The sequence below is a fragment of the Pleurodeles waltl genome, chromosome 4_2, assembly GCF_031143425.1.
Source record: "Pleurodeles waltl isolate 20211129_DDA chromosome 4_2, aPleWal1.hap1.20221129, whole genome shotgun sequence".
Lineage (NCBI taxonomy): Eukaryota > Metazoa > Chordata > Amphibia > Caudata > Salamandridae > Pleurodeles > Pleurodeles waltl.
Window position 1 is genome coordinate 668,752,417 of NC_090443.1, and position 25,438 is coordinate 668,777,854.

Consider the following 25,438-nt stretch of genomic DNA (forward strand, 5'->3'; position numbering starts at 1 on the left):
AGAAAGAGGATATTGAGTACCATAGATATGGAGTGAATGCTTCTTATCTGTATATGGACCCAAAGTAAATTCCAGTTATACATGAATGACCTTCTCCTACTAGTATTCAAGAAACACAAAGTTTCCTTGGTTTTGCAAATTTTTCATGTTAGAGAGGACTGGACCAAATCGAAGCGATGCAGACTCTCAACTAATGACCACAAATATAATGATATGGGGGCCAGTGGTAGAAACCAGGAAAGGAGAAAGGAATGAGTAAGAAAACAGAAACACCAATCTCTACCACTATGACATCTGCTGAGCACTTTTGTCTGTGCAACAGTGCCTTAGGCAAATAGATATCTTGTCAATAGCTTGCAATAAAATTCCTGCATCTAACTGTAATAGTGAAGGGATATAACGTAGCAGTATCTCTGATTAACCAAATCTCTGTACTTTGCTGTGGTTCTTGTAATTCCTGAAACTAAACATACAAGAGTTGATTATCTTAAATAACATTTCTCTCTTGGACTATGAAAACTACCTCAAGCCTTGACTCAATTGTCTGTGGAAGATGCATTATAATTTCTAATTGATTCTTGATCACTGCATGGTAATTAGCAACCATTAATATTATGCAATGTCTATCTTAGCAACTCTTATAACATTACCAGAACTCAAATACCTTGTATATTAATGTATATACACAGGATGAGCAACACAGTTCTGACTTAAGAACTTTTCCAGTTTCAACACAAGATAATCTTCAGTAAAATGGAAAATCCTACAGTTTTGTAAAAAAGTTCATATTGAATTTTCCATAGTTCAAATTTATTTTCCAAATATACAAATTGACTTTCATAATACTTTGCTGCATTCCCAATGTCCTTCAAACAACTCCAAAGAAAGCAACTGTTCTTCAAATAAGAAAACCTAGATCTGTATATCAAGGTCATTGCTGCAGCAACATAGTATTACGATTGCATAGCAAAAATGCCATAGATCCCAAGAGAAGTTACTCCCAGGTATCTAAGATGACTGCTGTATCTCCAAACTATGGGCATGTTTATGACCTGCTGGGAAATGTAGTTGGTCATCGGAGCGCTGTTACGTAGTGTATTCTGCAGGGCTCATTTCATACAGAGCAAAACTAAAAAACATGCCCCAATTTTTCCTGAGATGGCCTTTGTTCAAAGGGGTTTTCAGTATAGCTCTTTGATATTCGCTGAGTCTTAAAATGTAATCTGCCTTGCTTCCTGACAATTCTTTAAGGATTCTGAAGATTTAACTACTGACATTATGCATGTTCTAAAGAAAGAAAGAAAACATAAAATAAGTTTTTATCTTTAAATCTATTATTGAGGGGCAGACCTTATTCAGATCTTACCCCTTAATGAGATGCAATATTGACTTAAGAAAAGACTCAAGATTCTGTCATTGGGCTCAATGCTTTGCTGATCGACTGATGACCTCAGGACAAAGACTGATTCTGCTTGCTGACCCATACCGTGGATAGGTAGATATGACAATGTGACTGAATTGCACTTCATGCTTTTTCTTTCTAGGTACCAACTACGTTCTCTTAATAGTTTTTCTAGCTAGATGTTTTCCTAAAAATTTGTTCTGAATTGTTTGGCAAGAAGCCGCACATGCCAATGCTAATCTGGGTTAGCTGAGGCTATTCACACGATGACTGACAAATGTAGGGACAAATGTTTGATGAGCTATCTTGCTGAATTCGATGTATGTGATTACTTCATTGCAACTGACTTTGTTATTGATCTGCACCATTGATTTAGAATGTGTTGTAATTCAAGCCTTGATTAAATTGCGCTTCTTCCGTCGCTTTGGTCAACCAGTATTGTTTTTATATGTGTTTCATTTGATTTTGAGATTACTCTGCATGACTTTAGCATTGGTAATATGAGGAAAATAAACTTACTAAACTTTTGCTAAAGGTGTGGTTATTCATGGCTGAAAGGTCATGGTGTGTGATAATTACTGACTCTATTGATTATTGATTTGACTAATGATTATTGATTATTGTGTATTGATTATTGTTTCCGTTCTGGAGCCATGGTAAGAACATATTTAACGAGTCAAAAGGTTAATCGACCTATACGCGTCCCCTTGTGAGTTTACTTATTAAGGACCGACGCGCTAACAGTTATGGTAGCAGATTGATGGTTAGTCTCTTTAAGAGCTTGCCATAAGTGTCCGGAGCAGAGTGATAGGTGTTACGGTTATGGTAGTAGTTTGAAGTTGGTCTTTTTGAAGATTCAGTATTTTTTAGATTTGGAATTGATTTTCCATGATGACGTTTGTAGAGAAAATGATGTTTCCTTAAGCCCAGAAATGACTTTCCCAGATCCTGGATCCTGCTACTAGTGTTGGGTATGTTCCTGGCATTCTAGTGATAGAGTGAGAGAGAGAGGTTGCGCATGCACAGCTTATGTAAATCACAGGTGAATTGTGACATATGTGAGAATTTGGGGAGTTTGCGTACCCCAAATGAAGTTTTAGTAGGAGTGTGTGTACTCTGCAGTAAGAGAGTAGGGAAGTCGTCAAACTTCACATGTGTGTGGCGCTTTGTGCTAAATAATTCTCCACTTGGTTGTTGATGTATGGACCCTGCATGGTTTAAGACACCGGAGTATATAGAAAAGTGTATGAGACACTTGGTTATATGTTGTAATCTCTCTGGTTTAGTAGGCTGATCGGGCGTGGTCAACAAGTCAGGGTGTGAGTTAAAGTGGGCAAGAGAAAATTTCAACTGACATTTGGCGAGTCCTATGTGCACTAGGACTGACCCATTGATCAGTTGAGAGTAAAATCTGCGGGTCGAATTTTGCTGGCGAATCTGGGAGACCGAAAAAGAGGAATAGCTGCATGAGCGAAAGGGCCATCAGTGAAAATCTGTACGTTTCTGAAGCGATTTTGTTTCCTTCCTGTAGTAAACCAGCAGTTTTTTTTTTGTTTTGTTTTTTGTTCTTTTGATCAGTGCTCGCAATATTTTGCATTTACGTTTGAGTGGATTGGAGTTTAGGAGGATGAGCCACAAGACTTTGTCAGCCGCAGTACATGTGAGTGTGATGTCATTGGAGCCGCGCTGGGATAGGTTGGTTAGTGAGAAGGGTCACACACGGATTGGCAGCCATTTGTGAGAGGCAATTGGTCGAGAAACGTGGATGAAGGGAATCTTGGGAGTAAAAGTAATTTCCAGATTTGATTTTGAATAAACAAAAAGTTGAAAAGATGAAGTTTTTCAAGGCGTTGAAAAGTGCCCTATGGAGAGATACATACATTAAAGCGAGTGTAGGAGAGCCTTCCCCGTCAGAAAATGCACCAGCTTACATTGTAATGGAGGAGAGAGGTGTCGCTCCATGACTTTGGTTAAAACAATTGTGCAAGTTGACAGAGAAAAATGGGAGCTTAGCGTTTCCTGAGAACGGATGTTTAATTTGAGAATTTTGGAGCAATTGCTGATGCCACTATATGAATCGAAGCCCCTTCCAAGACCAGCACAGTTTGAGGCATTAGCATCTTGGGAGCTGGTAGCTAGACAGCAACAGCCGATGAAATTCAAGAAAAGAAAAAGAAGGGTAGAAAAGACTTTAGCAGAAGCAAGATGGGATTTGAAACAGAAGAAATGGAGATCGGTGACATTGCAGGATGTTAAATTGTTTCCAGCAATTACGCAGGGAGATTAGACGGAAGGAAAGAAAGCAACTAGAAAGACTAATAAAGGTCCGTCCGAGAGTGAGGAAGCAAGAAAGTCTTCTATAGTAGAGGAGGAATCAGATACTGAGGATCTTGTTACACAGATATTGAGAGACTGACCATCACCATATGCAGTGCATGAGAGTGGTCTGAGTACTGTTGCTGAACCATCAGCCCCAGCACAGGTGATGGGGACAGTGAGTCCGGTACAGGTTAATGCTATCCTGACACAGGGTGTGGTGCAAGGTAGTCTTAATGCGCTGACTACTCCAGTAGTTCAGGCACAGATGCAGCCACCACCGATGCAGAGAATTTATCCTGATGTGCCCATTTTAGAGACAACTTCGAACTTAGAGGTGCCTACAGAGTAAGTGGTTCCGAGACCAATGTTGGTCCAAACCGGTCCGACTCTGATTTTGTTGCCCCAAGTGCAGCCACAGGTATTGCTGAGAATTACGCCAATGACAGGCACACAATCAGACTTGACTACGGTAATTAATCAAAGTATGGGAGTCACTCTCCCACAGAATACAGGTGCCAGAGCAGCCCCAGATGCAATATCGCTGCCGATTACTGTTGGTGCAGCGGTACCAGTATTTGCGCAAAAAAAACGATTGTGAACGAACAAGGAGCAATGTCTCAGAGTTTAATGAGGAGGGGATTAGGTGAACAAGTGCAGGTAGTCTCTTCCGTGGGTCAGACATTTGATGGATTGAGATCATTGTTAGATCTTAGTCCACTTGTCGCACTACCAGATGCTATGAATGGACCAAATGCAGGTCAAAGTCTGAAACTATTGACACCGTAGACTCATACTGCAGTGGTACAGCAGGGGCCACCAGTACAAGCGAGTAACATTTCGTTACAGGGACTGACAGCTCAGCAGTTAACTGAATGGTTAGATAAACTGAATACCCCACAGAATGGTTCTAAGGAAGAAGAGCAAATAAATTGTGTCAGATTAAGCTTGGAAGCGGGTGAATTAGTTAAGGGAACAATGGGGGTGAATAGATTAGAGTCCTACTCATAAGCATAGTTGAGATACGTATGCCAAAGGATTACAAGAGAGGTGGGCAATGTGCATCAGAGATTGGCAGATTTGGCAGAAAAACATGGTGTAGAAATAGAGAAAACAAAGCATTTGAAGAGAAGTTACAGATTAGGTTTCGTGGCAAAGGATTTTGAACACATGAGGTCAGCCGGAATGAAGGAGCACCTTAAAGAATTGTTGCAGAGTGCTCAGGTTTGGGGAGCATTAGAGAAGTGGGAAGGCAGATGGGTAAAGAAAAGAGACAAGAGTAAAAGAGATTCTCTAGAGCTTACTGAGAATGTACAACAGGACAAGGATCCAGTGAAGATTTTACCAAGGAGGGAGATTCCAGAGGGAAATTTTGATCATGTTCCTTGGAGGAGGAGTGACATTTTGTCATTTACGAATAATTACCCAAAATTGAGAGAGAAGCCAGTAGAGTGGTATCAGCAAACAGACAGGTTTGTGAAGCTTGCAAAGTGCTTGTGGGAGGGCTTGAGCACCTTAATGGAGATTGTGGGTTCCAGCTGATTTGTGGGTATAGTGTAAGAGAGCTGTAGATTGGCCAGCAAGTGAACTGGAGAGAGATAAGAGTATAGGTGCACCGTCTCCTGAGGTAATGAAATATTACTATAAAGTGATTGAATTCCTGAAGACAAGGATTTCGCCCAAAAATATTGATTGGCAGAGGATTGATAGGACAGTGCAGGAAGTAAAGGAATCGATACATGCGTACTATGAAATATTTTTGAAGGCATTCAAGGAGTACAGTGGCAAAGAAGCAATTGAGCCGAAAGACATGCTGCATTTTGTGTTCAGGTTTATGGAAGGATTGAGACCTGTGATAGGTCAGATGATTAAGAATCATTTGATTTGCTGGCAAGCAAAGCTGATTGATGAGGTATTGCAGTATGCGAAATACTGTAGTGATGACATAGAGTTGAAGCAGAAAAAGTTGAAAGAGAAGGCGATGGTGAAGCAGATTAAGGCAGCTCAAAGAGGAGTGCAAGGGGATTTTGTGCAGCAGATGCCGCAGCAGCATGGAAATGGCATGTTTCAGCCTCAGATGAGACGTAGGGGTCGTGGAGGCAATATGAATTGTGGTCCGGATTTGAATACTGTTGTGGTACAGAATGATGTGCGGGGAATGAAGAAGCTATTGTCGTGTCACATTTGCGGAGCCATGGGACACTGGAAGCGGGAGAGTCCAATGATGGTGCAGGAGGGTGTTGTTCAGCAAGGTAATAACATGAATTCATTTCAAAATGTGAGAGGACCGAAATTAAGGGTCCTAATCCGAATTTTCAGAATAATGTGAATCAAGTGCAGAATGTCCAGCCCATGCAATAGGTGCAATTGCCCCGTGCACAAGTGTCACAGTTGCAGCAGATGCAGCAGCAGGTTCCCATGGTACCTACGCAACAAATGCAGATACCCCAAGCTCTGATTGAGATGCTTTCTCAAGAGGTCACAGGTCAGAGGCAAGACAGAAGTAGTAACACAGTGCACCAATTCCTGTTACACAGTGAGAATGAAATAAATGGTGACTGGATGAGTGACAGTTCAGATGAGGAGCCATGTGTGCTTGCAACTTCTTTAGAAGTAGCTCAGAGGGGACTCTATGTGAGGGGGAAGGTAATGGGCCACAGAGTCTCATGTTTGGTGGACACGGGAGCTACACGCTCTACAGTGAGAAGTGCAGAAGCTCTGAATCTGTTCCTTTCAGGGAGAACAGTTCAGGTTGTGGGAGTAGCAAACCAGTATTTGACAAACCTGATCCCAGACCCAGTGCAAGTTGAGATTGACAATTTCCAGGGACTACATAAGTTTGTGGTCTGCGATTCGGGTCCAGTATCCCTATTGGGAAGGGACTTGTTATGTAAAACAAAGTGTTTGATTACTTGCTCAAATGAAGGAATTGAGATCCAGACAAATAGTGATGATGAGAAGGACCCAGCCCCAGAAATAGAGTGTGAAACTACAAATGAGGAGTATCCCTTTATTGAGTTTTTCCTGATGATCACAGTGAAAGAACTTCATTCTGATTTGCAGGGAACAGTACAAGAGAACATGTGTGATTTGACAGGGAAAGAAGTGGGTTTGATCAAAGGAGTAGAGCCGATTAAGATTACCTAAAAGCCGAATGCAGTTTTCCCTCAGCTTCCACAGTACAACATGACACAAGATGTCCTGACGAAAGTGTCCCAAATAATTGCAAATTTTGTGAAACAGGGAGTTCTGAAAGAAGTATTGAGCAGCCCATTTAATTCACCAATAATGGGTTTGAAGAAGCCATGTGGGAAGCTTCGAATTGTTCAGGATTTGAGAAAGGTAAATGAGATTGTGGTCAAGTGTTGTCCTGTAGTGCCCAACCCAGCTGTGATAATGTTCCAGATTCCATGTGATGCAGAGTGGTTTACGGTCATTGATTTGTCACAAGTGTCTTTTTCTGTGCCTCTTTATACAGAGTCAATTTCTCTTTTGTTTCAAATTCCTGGATCGAGTCTACTGCTAGTGTAGACTTCCTCAAGGGTACACAGAATCACCTTCCTTGTTCAACCAGATTTTGAAAAAGAATTTGGCATCATTAGAGTTACCTTTTCCATCGACTCTGGTACAGTACATTGATGACCTACTGATCACATCCAAGACAAGGAATGAGTGTAAGTATGACTTGATTGCCCTGTTGATTAATTTGGGAAAATATGGTCATAAAGTGTCACCACTGAAATTGCAGTACTGCCCGAAGGTAGTGAAATATTTGGGTCACCAAGTTGAGAAAGGGTTGAGGAAAATATGCAGGGAGAGAATTACAATTATACTGCAGATAACTCCTCTGACTACACAGAGAGATGTTAGGATGTTCCTGGGAATAATGGGCTATTGTCCCTAATGGATCCCTAATTTTTCACTGAGTTGAGAGAGAGTTTGTGCAGAGCTCCAGCATTGGGTATGCCTGACTATATGAAACCTTTCACATTGTTTTGTCATGAGTGTGATGCATGTTTATTATCTGCCTTGACTCAGGTCCATGGAGGTGCTCATCACCCAGTAGCATATTTTTCAGCTACATTGGACCCAGTTGCAGCAGCCTTACCAGGTGTTTGCGTGCAGTGGCGGCAGTTGGTCAAAGTCTTTCACAGTGTGAAGGCGTGGTGATGGGATATCCCCTGACTTTAATGGTCCCTCACTCAATTGAAATTTTGCTGACAAGGACAAAAACCCAATATTTGACTGGCGCTATGTTGACTAGGTATGAGACGAGTATTGTGGGTGCACCAAACGTGGCACTGAAAAGATGTACAGTGCTGAACCCGGCAACTTTACTTCCAAGTGATACTACTGAAATTGAGAAAGAGGAAGATGTTGAACATGATTGTCTCAAAGTAACTGAGTTGTGCACAAAACCGAGACCCGACAGTAGAGATACTTGATTGGAAGAAAATGACCAAATTGTTTTTGGTGATGGTTCTTGTTTGAGAGACAACACAGGGGAATTGAGAGCAGGATATGCTGTGTGCACAATTACAGGTACCTTGGAAGCTTCCTGGCTTTGAGGAGTGTATTCTGCCCAGGTAATGGAATTGGTCGCTCTTACTAGGGCGTGCCATGTTTCTGCTCGATTAAGAGTCACTATCTACACAGATGGTCAATACGGATTCGGAATAGTTAATGATTTTGGGCAATTGTGGTCGCAGAGAAGTTTTCTGACCTCTACGGGATCACCAGTGAGAAATGGTGAGAGAATAAAGGAGTTGTTAACTGCAATTCAACTGCCTGAAGAAATTGCCGTGGTGAAATGCAGTGAACATCTAAAGTCACAGGACTAAGTGTCCTTGGGAAATGGATATGCGGATCAAGTCACAAGGTTTTGCTCATTGAACTGTATATCATTCAAAGACAAGTGCGAATTGTTACCTGAAGAACATGCAACATGTATGAGTTTTGCATTAAAAGTAATTGACACTTTGGAAGAGTTTAAATCTTTACAGAGTAATGTTGACAAAGAGGAGAAACGTTCATGGAGCAAAATGAAATGTGTTGTGGGTTTCAGAAGAGGGTCAGTTGGTTTTGCCAAACAGCCTGTTGTTCCAGATGGCAAAGTATTATCATTATCAGGCACACATTGGGAGGGATGCCATGGTACGTCTGTTCAAAACTGACTTGTTCAACCCCAAGTTTAGACAAGCAGCTGAAGCAGTGTACCACTGCTGTGTCATTTGTCAGCAATTAAATGTGGGGAAATGGACAGTGGTTAATTTGAGACACATTGGAAGAGCAGGAGGTCCATTCAGCAGAATCCAATTGGATTTCATTGAGATGCCTGTGTGTGGAGGTCTGCGATATGTGCTGGTGATTGTTTGCATCTTTAGTCACTGGATTGAAGCGTACCCTACATGGAGAAATGATAGTCTTACAGTAGCAAAACTGTTGCTTAGAGAACTGATACCACGCTTCCGATTTCTGATCTCTTTAGAATCAGATAGGGGAACTCACATCAATAATGAGGTGATTAAACTACTGTGTGCAGCACTGAACATTGAGCAGAAGTTGCATTGTAGGTACCGCCCGAAGCTTCAGGACTAGTGGAGCAGATGAATGGTACCTTGAAGTCAAGAACTGCAAAAATGTGTACAGCTATGAATTTGAAATGGCCTGATGCATTGCCGTTAGTGTTGACGTCGATGAGAAACACCCCTGATAGGAAGACAGGATTGTCGCCCCACGAGATCCTCATGGGCAGAGCAATGATATTGCCAGCAGTACCAGCAGATCCACATGTCAACATTACAAATGATATAGTGTTGGATTACTGCAAGGGTCTGGCTGATGTAGTCCGCTCTTTCTCTCAGCAGGTGGAGGCCACCACACTGCCACAGATCCATGACCCAGGGCACAACCTGAGAGCCGGTGACTGGGTTGTTGTCCGAAAGCATGTGCGCAAGACGTGTTTGGTATCTCGTTGGAAGGGACCATACCAGGTGGTCCTAACGACCACGACAGCTGTGAAGTGTGCTGGGATCCCGAACTGGATTCAAGCATGTCATACGAAGAAAGTGGCATGCCCACTGGATCAAGAAGAAGCATTGTTGAGAGTACCAACGAAAGTGAGACAAATTACAGCACCAGAGAAGGAGCAAGGAGGAACTGAGGCTGAACCCGAGCTCGTTGAAGACGGTTCTATCATTACTGTGAGAGACGATGGTGGAGACCTCCAAGAGGGTGCTGGGGAACCTATCTCAACTGAAACAGCAGGACAGACTAGTGTAGAGGGGGCTCCCCCAGAAGCAGACGATGCTGAGAGACAAACAGAGCAATTGCTAGACCCAGAAGGGGAAGGAGTTGAGGTGGATCAAAGTCAAAGGGATCTGACTCCTCCTGAACCAGTTGCAGGTCCGTCAAGAGAAAGCATCACAGAAAAAGAAAAGGATTCTAGTTTGATTTTGAAGAGAATACTGACAGAAGGTTCATTGAAGGGAGATAAGTGGCCGAAATCGCAAGTGGAGAAAAGGAAAGAGGTGATAGTTGAACAAATGATAGAGGAAGAAGTAGATACTACCAGAAAAGAAGAACTAAGTGAAGAAGAGTTGAATGGTGATCGAAAGTTGAAAAGGAAGAGAATAGCAAGTCGAGGATATGCAGGTCCTGAATGGGGTCTGCAACTACAAATGAATGGCAACAAGAGTTCATGTCTTTTTGTTTTGATAGGGAAGTTCCAAGTCAATATTTTGAAGTGACGTGAAGAAGATTGATGAACCGAACTGTTGAAACAATCTGAGAAATCATTTTCAATCAATCAATCAAAAATATTTATAGAGCGCGCTACTCACCTGTGAGGGTCTCAAGGCCCTGGGGGGGGAGGAGGGCTACTGTTTGAACAGCCACGTCTTGAGGTTTTTTCTGAAGAGAAGGAGGTCCTGGGTCTTGTTGGGGGTGGTGAGGAGGGAGTTCCAGGCCTTGGGGGCAAGGTAGGAAAAGGATCTGCCTCCAGTGGTGGCCGTTGGATGCGGGGGACTGTGGCGAGGTCGGCGGAGCAGAGGTGGCGAGTGGAAGTGTGGAAGTTCACTCTTTCTTTGAGGTAGGTTGGGCCGGTGTTTTGGAGGGATCTGTGTGCGTGGATGAGGATTTTGAAGGTGATCCTCTTGTCGATAGGAAGCCAGTGAAGGGATCTGAGGTGTGACAAGATGTGTTCATGGCGAGGGAGGTCCAGGATGAGGCGGACGGCTGCGTTCTGGATTCTCTGGAGTTTGCGCTTGAGTTTGAGTGTGGTGCCGGCGTAGAGGGCGTTCCCGTAGTCCAGCCTGCTGCTGATGAGTGCGTGGGTGACTGTCTTTCTGGACATCCATTTGAAGGTTTTTCGCAGCATGCAGAGTGTGTTGAAACAGGAGGAGGTGACAGCGTTAATTTGCTGGGTCATGGAGAGGGAGGGGTCCAGGATAATGCCAAGGTTGCGTGCGTGGTTTGCAGAGGTAGGTGGGGGGCCTAGGGTGGTGGGCCACCAGGAGTCGTCCCATATGGTTTTGTTGGGGCTGAAAATGATGATTTTGGTTGTGTTGGAGTTGAGCTTGAGGTGGTTTGCTGTCATCCATGTGGCGGTGTCAAGGAGTGCAGCTTGGAGGTTGGTTTTGGCGGTGGTAGGGTTACGGGTGAGGGAGATGATGAGCTGGGTGTCGTCTACATAGGATAGGATGGTGAATCCGTGTGGTCGGAGGATGTTGGCAAGCGGGGTCATGTAAATGTTGAAAAGGGTAGGGCTGAGGGAGGACCCTTGGGGGACTCCACAGATAATTTTGGTGGCTGTGGAGTGGAAGGGAGGGAGGCGGACTTTTTGGGTTCTTTCGGTGAGGAAGGAGGTGAGCCAGTCTAGGGCTTTGTGTCGGATCCCTGCATTTTTGAGGCGTGTGCACAGTGTATGATGGCAGACAGTGTCAAAGGCAGCGGAGAGGTCCAGGAGGATGAGTGCGACGGTTTTGCCCTTGTCGACTCTGGTTCTGATGTCGTCAGTACATGCGATGAGGGCGGTCTCAGTGCTGTGGTTCTTGCAGAACCCAGACTGGGAAGGGTCGAGTGTGTTGTTTTCCTCAAGGAAGTGGGAAAAGTGGGTGTTCACTAGTTTCTCAGCGACCTTGGTGGGGAAGGGGAGGAGAGAGATAGGGCGATAGTTGGTGAGGTCGTCAGGGTCAGCTTTGGGCTTTTTCAGGAGTGCGGTGACTTCTGCGTGCTTCCAGGGATCTGGGAAGGTGGCAGTGTCGAAAGAACTGTTGATTATGTCGCGAAGCTTGGGGGCGATGGTTGGGCTGTCTGTTGTAAATGCGATGGGGGCAGGGGTCAGAGGGGGAGGTTGAGTGGATGGAATTCATAGTTTTTTCAGTTTCTTTGTCGGTTGTAGGGGTCCAGGTGATTAGTAGGTTGGGGGGGTGTGGAGGGTCTACGTTGGTCGAGTCGGAGGTGTGTGTGGCGGGTGCGTGAGAAAGAGACTGTTGAAAGTAACCAGGAAAGACATTTGATAACCTGATTTGACTTTTGAAACCTCAGTTTGACAAGCCGCTAACTGATTTTGACAAGAAATAACGGTTTCTGGAAGTGAAACTGAACTGCTGAAAAAAGAGTTGTCTATTTTTGATTTTTGATGCAAGTTTTATAAGTTACTTCTGCTTTCTGATTCTTTACAGATCATGGCTGATTTTGATAAGCAAGTTAGAGATGCTAGGCGCTGTAAATATATGAGTATTGGTTTGGCAGTTATGTGTAGAATATTATTTATAGTATTGATTGTTTGTATGTCTGGCCTTAAAGCAAGAAGAGCCAACCATACTTCTGCTTTTGAGACTACTACACTAACAGCTGTAGAGAGGTTTAAGTTAGATGAGAAGTATTTGCATGATTATTCTAATGCGCAGGGAAAACTTTCTTCTAACGTCTTCTATCACTTATTGAGTGAGTATGTTGAGACGATGGATGCAAAGGATTGTCTTGTGTGTACGCAGATTTCTTCATCAGTCGAGGAAGGAGTCACCTATCATAGACTTCCAATAACCTACGGAATAAGTTGTAGTCTGTTACTAACAAGGTTCTATAACTAGGAGTATATTCAGTATTTTTACTCTAATCATGATGTTGTGTTTTCATTTGTTCCTATTATTAGGTATTTGAGTAGAGTAGCTAAGGATAATGACATAGTATTAGTTAGAGGATTCTTTGAACCTACATTAACGTTTGGTATAGCTTATGCGCATAAAAACAATTTGACATGCTTGCTTACACCTTTAGAGAAGAGCTACTTAGATCATATTGAGAACAGAAGAAAGGCTCTGAAGGAGAAATTAGAAAAGACCTTAGGAAAAGGACTTACAAGAATGATTATGCTTACACTGCAATTAAAACGCAAGGGAAATTAGTTTTAGATGTTTTACATGTAGGAAAGCTTTATATTATATATATAGGCCAAAGTCGCACACTGACACTTTATTTGTGGGTACGAGTGAATGTAGGCATGTGTTTCTGTTTCAGGATAAATGAACATTTATGTTGAATGGGCAGGACCCTGTGATTCCGGGGATATATTATATTTGTGGACTTAATGCTTATAACCGTCTTCCAAGAGGATGGTATGAGACGTGTTATTTGGTAATAGGTTTCCCAAAAATTTACCAGATGGAGGATTTTAAAAAGTTTCCGAAAGTGACTGAATTGCATCATAAGAGACAGAGGAGGGAGTCTTCTTCTGCGATAGTGAGAGATATATTTGGTGCAGTGATTCCTTCAGTGGGAGTCATCATGAATTTGATCAAGATTCAAAAGTTGTCTACTATTGTGGAAAACATGCTGACAAATTTTTCAGGGGCTATACTCCTGATAGATACTGAATTAGCTTTGGATAGAGCTATAACTCTTCAAAATCGTCTTGCTCTAGACATTCTTTTAGTGAAGGATAGCGGAGTCTGTAAAATGATTAACTCTAGGCATTGTTGCTCATACATTCCTAACAATAGTAAAGAGATAAGAGACTTACTAATCTGACTAATGCAAGTAGTGATTTGTTTGGGAAAAGGTTGGTAAGGGGTTTGCTTCAGTGGTAAATTGGCTTAGTAGTATTTGGAATGGGGTACTATTGAAAATAATACAGGGGATACTAATTGTTGTGGGTTGTCTATTGGGAACATGGGGAATATGCAAATTATGCAAAAGAATTCAATTGAAAAGGTCTAAGAATAATCAGAGGAGGGAAGAAAGGAAAAGCGAAAGAATTTATGGGGAAAGTTCAAGGAGAAGGCAAAATTTTGAAGAAATAGAATTATAAATTTGTGGGTGGTAATTGGTCTGATGACACATTTAGTCATCAGAGGAGGGATTACTGAAGTGGGTGTCTTAATTAGAAATTATTCATGAATGTTTATGTATTTGAATAATTGAATTATGTAGAAAATAAAATAACGTAGAAAAATGATGCACACGTTTGAAATTGTGACCCCGAAGAATTGCCGCCAGTGTTCACAAAATGTGCTAATTGATGGTTAACATGTACGACAATATTGAAAATGTACTAGATTAATGTAGTAATGTGTCATATTGAGGGTTATGGCGTAGGTTCTAACTTATTAATCGTAGGCCTTAACTTAGCGAGTGTCTTGGCCTAGTTGCCAGGCCTCATGCAGAGCTGTATTTCTTAGCGTTTAATAAAAATGCTGACAGAGTGAACTAACTGTGAAATGTTCGTTGTCTTGTCAAAAGTGCTTAGCAGAAGCTTTCTTTGAGAACCAACTAACAGGAGACAGTGTCCTTAAAATGTAACAAGCTGTGTGTAATATGTGTGAAAAGTTCTTTCCCAGGACGCGAACAATGAAGATACTGACTGGAGATGAAGATGGAACAAATTCGATACCTGATGACCTGGAAGATGAGGACATCATAAAGCGGAACAATCAATGTTGTGTGAAGAGAGAAATATTAGAATTCATAGATTCGGTATAGAAAAATTATTGGGTAGAGTAATAACGTAAGATTAATTGACCAATAGGGAATTAGGGGATAGATTAGGTGGACTTTGATATAACACCGCGACAGAGGAGAATTATTCTGATTTTAGGCAGACTATTATTGAGGGGCAGACCTTATTCAGATCTTACCCCTTAATGAAATGCAATATTGACTTAAGAAAAGACTCGAGATTCTGTCATTGGGCTCATACTCTCTGACTGAGAGCCTAATGCTTTGCTGATCGACTGATGACCTTGTTAAATAATAATCCGAGATGTATTTGTTTCAGACTTTATTTCTGCGTATTCCATTAATATTGCCATGTGCTCGACAAAGCTGACTCTTCATTTAAACTGTGTAAGTTGACTTCCCTGTGAACTCAGTTTTTGTCTAAAACCATTTCCTTCTCTGGGCCTCTCCACTTATCTAACCAAGCTGACTTTCAGAATACCGAGCCACAGCTGCATCCTTCTTATCATTGTGCACGAACAGAACTGTACCTCTTCCCACCGCATTCCAGGGGCCTCCTGCAAGGGATATCCTCGTAAATTATCAAACCAACTGTGATAAGACTGACGTTTGACAAATGAACTGTCACTTTGCCGTATATTAGCAGGATACTCCAGAGACAGTGGGAGTACAGGCAGGAAAGACTAATCAAATGTATGTACGTCAGCAGGATGCTCTTGGGTTAAAAGGAGAACTGTTTGAAGCTTTTGTGTTCACCAGATATGGAGGGGTGGCTTCCTGACTGAAAGGGGGGCAGCTTAACTATATAAGATTGTACGCTGCAGAATGAAGCAGCCAGCCTCCGTAGGAAAGTCATTCAGACTGTCCTGGGACACTGTGCTCAGCTCGAGCTATTATCTGTTTTACTAATAAAACTTTTCTCTTCCTCATCAGTCGTGACTCCGCCTGTTGTGTTCTTTGCTGGTAAGAGACCCTGAAGGCTTAGGGTGTCCCCTCCACCGCTGGGAGAGGTGAGCCTGCCTTTCCCGGTTCTTCAACCTGAGGACAAAGACTGATTCTGCTTGCTGACCCATACTGTGGATAGGTAGATAGTACAATGTGACTGAATTGCAGTTTATGCCTTTTCTTTCTAGGTACCAACTGCGCTCCCTTAATAGTTTTTCTAAGCTAGATGTTTTCCTAAAAAAAAAATCTAAATTGTTTTGCATGAAGACCCACATGCTGATGCTAATCTGGGTTAGTTGAGGCTATTCACACGACGACTCACAAATGTAGGGACAAATGTTTGACGAGCTATCTTGCTGAATTCGATGTATGTGATTACTTCATTGCAACTGACTTTGTTATTGATCTGCACCATTGCTTTAGAATATGTTGTGATTCAAGCGTTGATTAGATTTTGTTTCTTCCGTCACGTTGGTCAACCAGTATTGTTTTATAAGGAATAAGGAATTGGAAACTGTTCCACTAAAGAATAGAGGAAGAGCAACTATGAAGAAATATTAACATTTACAAAGTGTATTTATACGTTTTAGTTCTTGTTGCCATTTAAATAATACTGAATTCATAAGATGTCTCATCAATCTCACCTCAGTATGTCTCAACCACCACAATTTCTATCTGAACGAGGTGAGCCGATATTGCCTTGGAAAAAATGGATAAACTTGTTTGATTCTTATTTAATTGGTATTGGTGGTAATTCTCCCCTGCGAGGAAACAAGGCATTCTCTTGCACAATTTAGGGATTGAGGGGCGGAACATTTAGAATAGCCTTGACTTAATAGACATTGGTACTGCTGAAGGCGAACCTAGAGATGTTTGTGAGATGTCACTCATGATGCTTAAAAAACATTTTGGTGGTCGCATAAATGTTGTTATGGAAAGACATACTTTTTTTATGAGAATACAAGCAGAGAAGAGAGAGTTGGTAAATATATCGCATCACTCAAGACATTGGATCATACATGTGATTTTGTTGAACTAACTGAGTCTTTGATACGTGACCAACTTGTACGTGGCACCAACAATCCAAGAGTCCAAGAGAAATTATTAGCGAAGAATCCATCTTTACAGAAAGCAATAATTATTGTTGAAAGAATGGAACATGCCATTTTTTGGTCGTAAGAAATAAAATGTGTGGGTCCCATCCTGGTACCCATATGGATTCTGATTCCACGTCCATGCTAGCAAGGATTTAAATTTGTGACTGTGTTCAAGAAAGTAACTGGTAAAATGAAAACTGTAGTGATACACAGAAAGAATCCAAGATCAGATGTTACAAGTGTGGGAATATTGGTCATCTGTCACGGTTGACTCGTTGCTTACCAGATTTATCTGCAGGATGGCCTTGCCGCTTGTAGGTCCTGCCTTGGCCGAGATATGGGCGACCCTTTCTGGTAGCCACGGTGCTGCTGACAAGTGGACGTCAGGGCAGTCCGTGCCTTCCAAAAGGAGTCCTTGAGGAAAAACCCGAAGGAAAAAACCTCAAAGGCTGGAACTCCCTAAAACAACAAAACGAAAAAGGCACAAGCAAGGTAAGTTTTCAAAAACTAAATATCACTGGAAGGGCTGGAAAAAAGGGTACCAAAAACCTGGAAAAAATGGAGCGAGATCACCACCAAAGGAAGTGTTGCAGCACAAGAAGATCAAGTGTCTGAGATCCTATATACCCAAGAACAGGAAGTGACCTTCAGGAAGAGGAAAGACGCCATGTTAGTTTGGGAAAAACTACCATAGGGATATAGAAAATTTCACCATGTTAGATAGGGATCCTGATGCATGCAGGGAAGAGAAGGACATGCTGGGAAAAAACAGAATAAAAACATGGCTCCACCCGAAAGAGACAGGAAATAAAAGAAGGAAAGAAAACAGAAGAGAAAAGAACAGAAGAAAACAGAAACCAGGTAAGTGTTAATGTGGGGGCAAGGTCCTGTCACTAGCTTCCAGGCCGTGCCGCATCCATACACGCCGAAGCCTGAGAAAACCCCAGGGCCTCGTGTGAGGAGTGCACAGAAAGGGAGCGCGGAACGACTGGTGGCCCAAAAGCTGAACCGCAGCCGCCGCGACCGACTCGGAGCCTCAGAGCGCGACGCAGCAGCCCGTGGCGCAACATCATCTTGCAAACAACCCTAAATGTTTTGACAGAAATGTTAATTGTAGGAATTGTGGAAGGAAGGGGCATTTAACAAAAGTTTGCAAAAGTTTTAAAGTGAATATGGTTGATGAGTCAGTAAGTAATCAACAGATGATATTACATGTTGATTGTGCAAGCATTGGAAACCGACAACTCAATGAGAACAAATTAGTCATGCCAAAATGTGATATTGGGATTGGGGGAAAAACTGTTCCAGTCCTTGCTGACTCATGGTCTCCTTTTACATTAATTGGAGAGAAGAACTGGGAAAAAATCTTTGCAGATGATAAAATTTAATTACACCTGATATTGATCCTGTTGGATATGGTGGGCAGAAGATTGAATTATTTGTTTACTCTGTAATGTCAATAAAGTTTAAAGGGCGTGAGACAGTGGGGAAAGTTTATGTAGCCAAACGTGGTGATAATCTCCTGGGGTGGCGTCATCAGAGGGATTTGGGAATTATTTTGATCCCGGATGCTCCTGATCAAGTTCTTTCTATTTCGAATTTGGGTGATGATGCTGAGATTGTAAATGATTTCCCGGAAGTTTTTAGTGATAAGTTGGGACTGTTAAAAAATTTCAAACACAAACCTAATATTAATGACACTCTGACTATGCTGACTGGAGCTAATGTTTTCAGTGTTATGGACTTATCAGCAGCATACCATCAGATTCTACTTCATGAAGATTCAAGATGTCTTACTTCTTTTGTTACTCCTTTGGGGGCATTCAGGTTTGTTAGGATGCCTTTTGGGTTAGCTTCTGCTGCTGCCTACTTCCAAAGGGTAATGAGGGAGGTGCTCAAGGGTCTTGATTCTGTGTTATTTTTTCACAAAGATTTTCTTGTTTATGGTGAGGACACTGACAGGCATGATGTGATCTTAAAAGCAGTGCTTAAGAGATTGAGAGAAAATGGATTGACCTTGAAGAGAGAAAAAATTAAGTTTAGAGTTGGTACTGTTTCATTTTCTAGGTCACACAGTCTCTGGGGATGGTATTAAGCCAAAATTGGAGTTGGCTAAGTCAATCATGCCGGTACCGACACCTGTTGACAAGGATCAAGTACGGTCATTCCTTGGACTTGCTGAGTATCACTCTAAATTTGTTAAGAATTTTGTGAGTGTAGTTCAGCCTTTGAGAATGATTCTGAAGAAAGGTGTGAAGTTTGAATGGTCTCTGGAATGTGAAGGAGCATTTAATGCAGTGAAGGATGACATCGGAAAAATGCCCACTTTGGGCCGTTTTGATGTAAAACGTAAAACATTCTTGTCCACTGATGGCAGTCTATAGGGCCTTAGTGCAATAGAGGAGAGGGTGGTAGCTTTTGCTTTGCTTTCTCTTAAGGGGCCGGAAGAATGATATTCAGTGATAGAACGTGAGGCACTAGCCTGTACCTGGGCCATAAATCATTTTAAATATTATCTGTGGGGTTTACCATTTATACTCAGGAGTGATCACAAGCCCCTGGTGCAGATGTTTTCCTGTCGTAATATTGAGAGTACTACACCATGAATGAAACGATGGGTAGAAATTTTATTGGATTTTAATTTCCTTGTGAAATATTATCCTGGAAAGAAGAATATCCCTGCTGATTTCCTTTCTAGGTCGTCATTAATTGATTGCAGTCTGGATGAGCGAGTTCATGTATTATGGGTTAAAGAATCTGCTTTTGACAAGGTAGAATGAAATGAGGAATGTGGTAAGGACACTGTTATGGACTATGTTGTACAAGGGTGGCCTTGTTTGAATAACTGTCAGAAAGGCACTTGAGCATTTTGGAGCATTACGGATGAATTAAGCATCATAGATGGCAATTTGTAAAGGGACAGCAGATTAGTTCTGCCTACAGACTCATATGAGAAATTAATTAATTTGGCCCATAAGGGGCATTTGGGTAGGAACCTTACCAAAGCCAGTATCAGAGAATGTTATTGGTGGCCAGGTCTAGACAAACAGGTAGAGGCAATTGTGAAGGACTGTATACAATGTGCCGGAAATGACAAGTCCGAGGTTATATGGACTGCTCCTTTGTCCCCAGTTTCTGTTCCAGATGAACCATGGGTCAAATTGGGTTTGGATTTGGTTGGACCATTTGAAACCTTAACACTCAATAAAAGATTTGAGATTGTTTTTGGTTGATTACACTTCTAAGTGTGTCACTGATGTTGCGTACATTCTATTACCATTAAAACCGTAATAGAGTTTTTGACTGATGTATTTTGCTTGTGAGGGGATTCCAAAGGTATTAATGACTGATAATGGGGTCCAATTCACTTCATTAGAAATTAAGGGCTTCCTTAAAGACCTAGCAATCTCCCATTACCGTACTTCACTATATGCTCCTCAGGCTAATGGTTTGGTTGAGAAAATGAATCATTTGGTGAGAGTGAATGTTCAGATAGCTCTCGAGAACAAAGTGCCTTTGAGGGTTGTGCTGAGAGAGAAATTAGAGGCCCATAGGAATGCACCCAATGTTGTTACTGGGATGTCTCCTTTCTGTATTTTGAAAGGCAGGTTCTAAATTGAATCCTTTGTGGTTACATTTTAAAACCCGAGATGATGCAGTGTCTGACAACTCTAAAATTGTTCATGCCAGAGTGATTGCTAATCAGGCTAAATATAAGAAGAGGTTTGATGAAAGACATTGAGTGTGTCAGAAGAAATGGCGTGAGGGAGATTTGGTGTTTGTGAACAAACCAGTGTAATGTCCCAAAGGAGAATTCAAACACACAGGACCGAGGAAGATTATGAAAGTGAAGAATAATGTGGGTTGTACTTGAAGGTGGTGAAGTGTGGAGTATGTCTCGCCTAGCCAAATGTACTAAGTGTGAGGGTGAACAAAGAAACAATTTGCCTAATTTGGGTGAGAGTGAAGGGTTGGGGAGAAGTGTGAGGAACAGAACTTATCCTGAACATCTTAAGGACTTTGTGAATTAGGCAATAAAATGTTGTATACTTATGCACTTGGTTAATGTTAGTATAAATTCTGTAGCAGTATTTTCCAGTGATTTTTTTTTGTAATTATATTTACATATTTGCCATGATGTTTTTGTTATATATGTATATATTTATGTTATTTTGTTATTATAACTTCTTTAATATTGTTTATAAAGGGTGAAGATGTGTTATGATCAGATGTTATGATCATATGTGAGTAGAGGTTTCTTTAAGTGTTATGTTGAAAATGTAATTCTGCATTGTGAGGATTCCAGAGGGTGACGGTTGGAGAGAGGGAAGAAAGAAGAAGGCAAGAACTGGTTGTGCTGGCTCATTTGTTGGTGGATGCTAATAAAAGGTTTCAATAAAGAAGAAAACAACTTTGTGTCATATAGTTTATTAGTCTGTTAATATTACTTAATTTTCTAATCACTTGTAAACCCCCTGCGTGGGAATTGTGGACCCCCAGGGGTTAAAAACCACTGATCTAGACTGATCATAGAAGCTTATAGTGTTTATGAAATCTTCATCGTAACAGCAATCGTCAAGTTAGACTTGCATTTTTCTTTGCACAATACCGTATATTCCTGGTTCAAAGACTCTTTTGGCTGAAGCCCTGTCTCATTGTTATCGAGAGTCATCACTTACCTACAATAAACCTACAACTTCTTTCCTTCAATATGTTGTTAAACTTGCTCAGTCCTTTTTAAAAAGGCTTAATGGGGCTCAAAGGTAATTAGTTCCTAATGGGTTAGAGGAAGTTCATCTTATGAAGTCCATTAATATCTCTCCACTTCATGGGCTGGTGATAGTCATCATATCTTCTGTCCCCAGATGCGGCCCTCGGCCACCTGGATTGCCGCTGCAGCCCTGCCATATAGAGTCTGCATGTTTTGGACCCCAAACCATACTGAGCGTTTCCATAGGATGGCATGAGGCTCAGAGATCCCCAACAGAGACAATTGTCTTTTGATGCCTGTTTGTTTGGGGGTCTTGATGCCTCTAAAAACCCCAAATGGGCAATCTGGATAATCCTATGGATTCCGAGGCATCTGGCGGTTCCACCTCTCCCGCACCTCTTAATGGAGCTGCGGCAATAATGTCAGAGCTCAAGGCAGAATTTAAGGCTATAGACTCCTGTTTCGATACATTGACAACAAGCCTACACAATATGCACAAGTGCCTAGATAGATATTCCAAGAGGCTGGAAGGCACAGAATGTTGCATATCTGACACAGAGGATGTCAACGTTGCCCTCACCAAACATGTGATAAGACAGAGCTCCTATTAAAAATAGTTGCTACGAAGAACGAAGATTTGGAGGCATGTTCTCAACGTAATAATATTTGCATCACTGGAGTACCCGAAACCACCAACACCAGACAAAGGGACTCCTTTGTGGAGCAACTCCTGACTGCCCTCTTTGGGAGAGACGCTTTCACAGATACCTTTGTTGTTGAGAGAGCCCATTGGTCCCTGGGCCCCCGGCCCGTACCTGGCTTCTCTCCACATCCTATACTAGCCAGGTTACTTAATTTTCAAGACTGTGATTCTGCGCTCCGCCAGGCCCGTGACAGGGTCACTCTACAACATCAGGAAATTACTCTGTTTCTCTTCCCTGATTTCACCCCGTGGTACAAAAGGCGTGCCACAAGCATACGGACGTAAATCAGCAACTGTAGAGGACCAGCCTTCGATATGGCATGTTGTATCCGGCACGTCTGAGGGTTGAAATAAATGGAAAGACTCACATTTTTAACTCTCCCACAGAGCTGCACATTTTTGTAAACAAAATGGAGTGGGCTTTGATAGGTCTGGCCACCGCTCCCACAGCAACTCACTAAACCTTACGCAACTCAGAGGCCCTTTCCACCTGACGGTGGATATTTCATCCCCACAGGCATGGATATCAACTTCTGAACTGCCGCGATGGAGATGAGACATTATTACAGGCGCCTCCCTCTTGGCGAGGAACACTGATAGGTCCACTTTTCTTACATGCCCAGCATCTCAACTGGCGAGGTCCATTTAAAGAGAGTGTTGCTACATCTCCGAGCTGTATACAGCATCATAGGTTTCTGTTCCTTCTGTTCATGTTGGGTTTGTGGGGATTCACCGAGGTTCATGTCCTCTGGTGTGGGTGGGGGGGTATGGCAATGTTCAAATAGTTTTGTTCTGTTTTGGATGACTGCACCTATTATCCCCTACTTGAAACCCTACGATTTGCCCTATAAACACCTCAACCATCCCACATGACTGCACAAGCATCGAACTCCCATGCTATCAGGGTTTCCTGTTCCATGTGGAACATACAGGGACCTAACAATCCCAAGAAAGGGAAATAAGTCCTTTCTTACCTGCCCAGCCACGGTATTAAGTTAGCCTTTTTGCAAGAAACGCACTTAGCGCCCCGTACCAACTGCACTTTTGCGACTCCATAGGATGTGAATTGCCTTTTTTCACATTACAGTACATACTGTCGCGGGGTATGTACGCTTATACATAAAAGCTTTCCTTTTGTTTGCCACAGTACGCTTTCTGACACGGAGGGCCGCTATTTACTACTGCATGGCCATGCCAGGCACCACCTCTACACATATGGCCGCCTGGCAGGTGTATGGCCACCTGGCAGGTGTAACTAGCTACACAATACGGGCACCACTGGAATCACTAAGCCACAATCATTGCGGACCTTATCAATACTTTTGGATACTTTTTACCTTTCAGATGCCTGGCACTCTTGCCACCCCTCCATTCCAGGTTACACCTTCTATTCCAGTGCGCACAACATCTGGTCCCACAATAATCACTGGTACCTATCCTCTACACTCCTTCTGTGGCTCTCGGTGGTAACTTGTCACACACGCACGCTATGACCTCTCTCCAGTGGTGATCTCATTTCAAATCCCATGCCAGGCACCACCTCTACACATATGGCGATTCCCAGAAAAAGCGTTACGCAACACTGTTTTCCGTAATGAAGTCCAGGAAGCTATAACAGAATACTTAACTCTGAACACAGGCATGGTGGAACATCACACAACACTGTGGGAAGTCTTTAAGTCTCACATCAGGGGAATATTCATTGCTAAGCATGCTGGCATCCTGCGCTCTATAAGAGGCAACCTCGCAAGTATAGAAAAAAAGCTGTCAGACATAGAAAGTCAAGCCAAGGCACTAGCTATTCCCCTTCCTCTTCCCACTCACATGGCCCTATTACAAGAATTCCGCTAAATGGCTGAACGCAAAATTATCTCTCTTTGTAAATATGCATGCGAGCAGCGCTATGCCGAAGTAGAGAGACCAGGATGCAGCCTGGTGGGGCTGCTCTGACCCTCGCCAAGCGGGAACCGCCAGAAGACCGTACCGCGGTCAAAAGACCGCGGCGGTCATTCTGGGTTTCCCACTGGGCTGGCGGGCGACCGCCAAAAGGCCGCCCGCCAGCCCAGCGGGAAACACCCTTCCACGAGGAAGCCGGCTCCGAATGGAGCCGGCGGAGTGGAAGGGGTGCGACGGGTGCAGTAGCAGAATTGCTAAGCAGACACTGAAATTCTAAGTGGGGCCCCTAGGGGCCCCACGACACCCCATACCGCCATCCTGTTCCTGGCAGCCGAAACCGCCAGGAACAGGATGGCGGTATGGGGGTCGGAATCCCCATGGCGGCGCAGCAAGCTGCGCCGCCATGGAGGATTCCCCTGGGCAGCGGAAAGCTGGCGGTACACCGCCGACTTTCCGTTTCTGGCCGCAGCTGTACCGCCGCGGTCAGAATGCCCAAAGGAGCACCGCCAGCCTGTTGGCGGTGCTCCCGCGGACCACGGCCCTGGCGGTTTTTACCGCCAGTCAGAATGACCGCCATAGTCCTCTTTTGCTCTTGAATCATGATAATAAGATATTCGCGAAAGTGCTTGCCACTCGGCTATCTTTACTGGCAGATAGCATAGTCGCCCCTATGCAAACTGGGTTTGTTCCACATCGCTCTATATCCATTAATCTTCGTACGATATTTGCAGTCCTCAATAATATCTCTTGAGATCCCTGCTGCTGTGATGTTCCCTGACGCTGAGAAGGCGTTCAATTCCTTGGAATGGTCCTTTCTACATACTGTTCTGACAAAATTCAGTATCCCTTGAGGTTTCAGGGACCTAATCAAGTTACTATACACCAAACCCCCTAGTATGGCTAGTTATTTGCATTGATCCACACGTACTCCACATCCCAAAGCGCCATATGCACCGAGCTATCTGCTTTTCCAGAGGACCGCTATTTGTTTCACTTTTTAGCAGACAACATTTTACTGTTTGTTCGGGACCTGGGTGCTAACCTACCCCCACTGATCGAGGAGGCGACTCGTTTTGGCTCATTCTCCCACCTTCCATCAATTGGAGCAAATCTGAGATTTTCCCACTCACTGTAGCTACTACACCCTGTACGCTCGATTATCCTGTGCTCTGTTGCGAAGAACCCACTAAATATCTAGGCATACACTTACATAGGGACAGCGCTGAAGTAATACAATGCAATTATAGGCCGGCAGTGGACAAATTATCAACTCAAATTGAACGATGGATCTCTAAGCCTTTATCCATCGCCTGCCATGTGGCCATCATCAAGATGGTGGTCCTTCCAAGCTTCCTGTACTTATTTCTGAACATCCCCGTGCTAACTAAAAACTTTTTTAATACACTCGC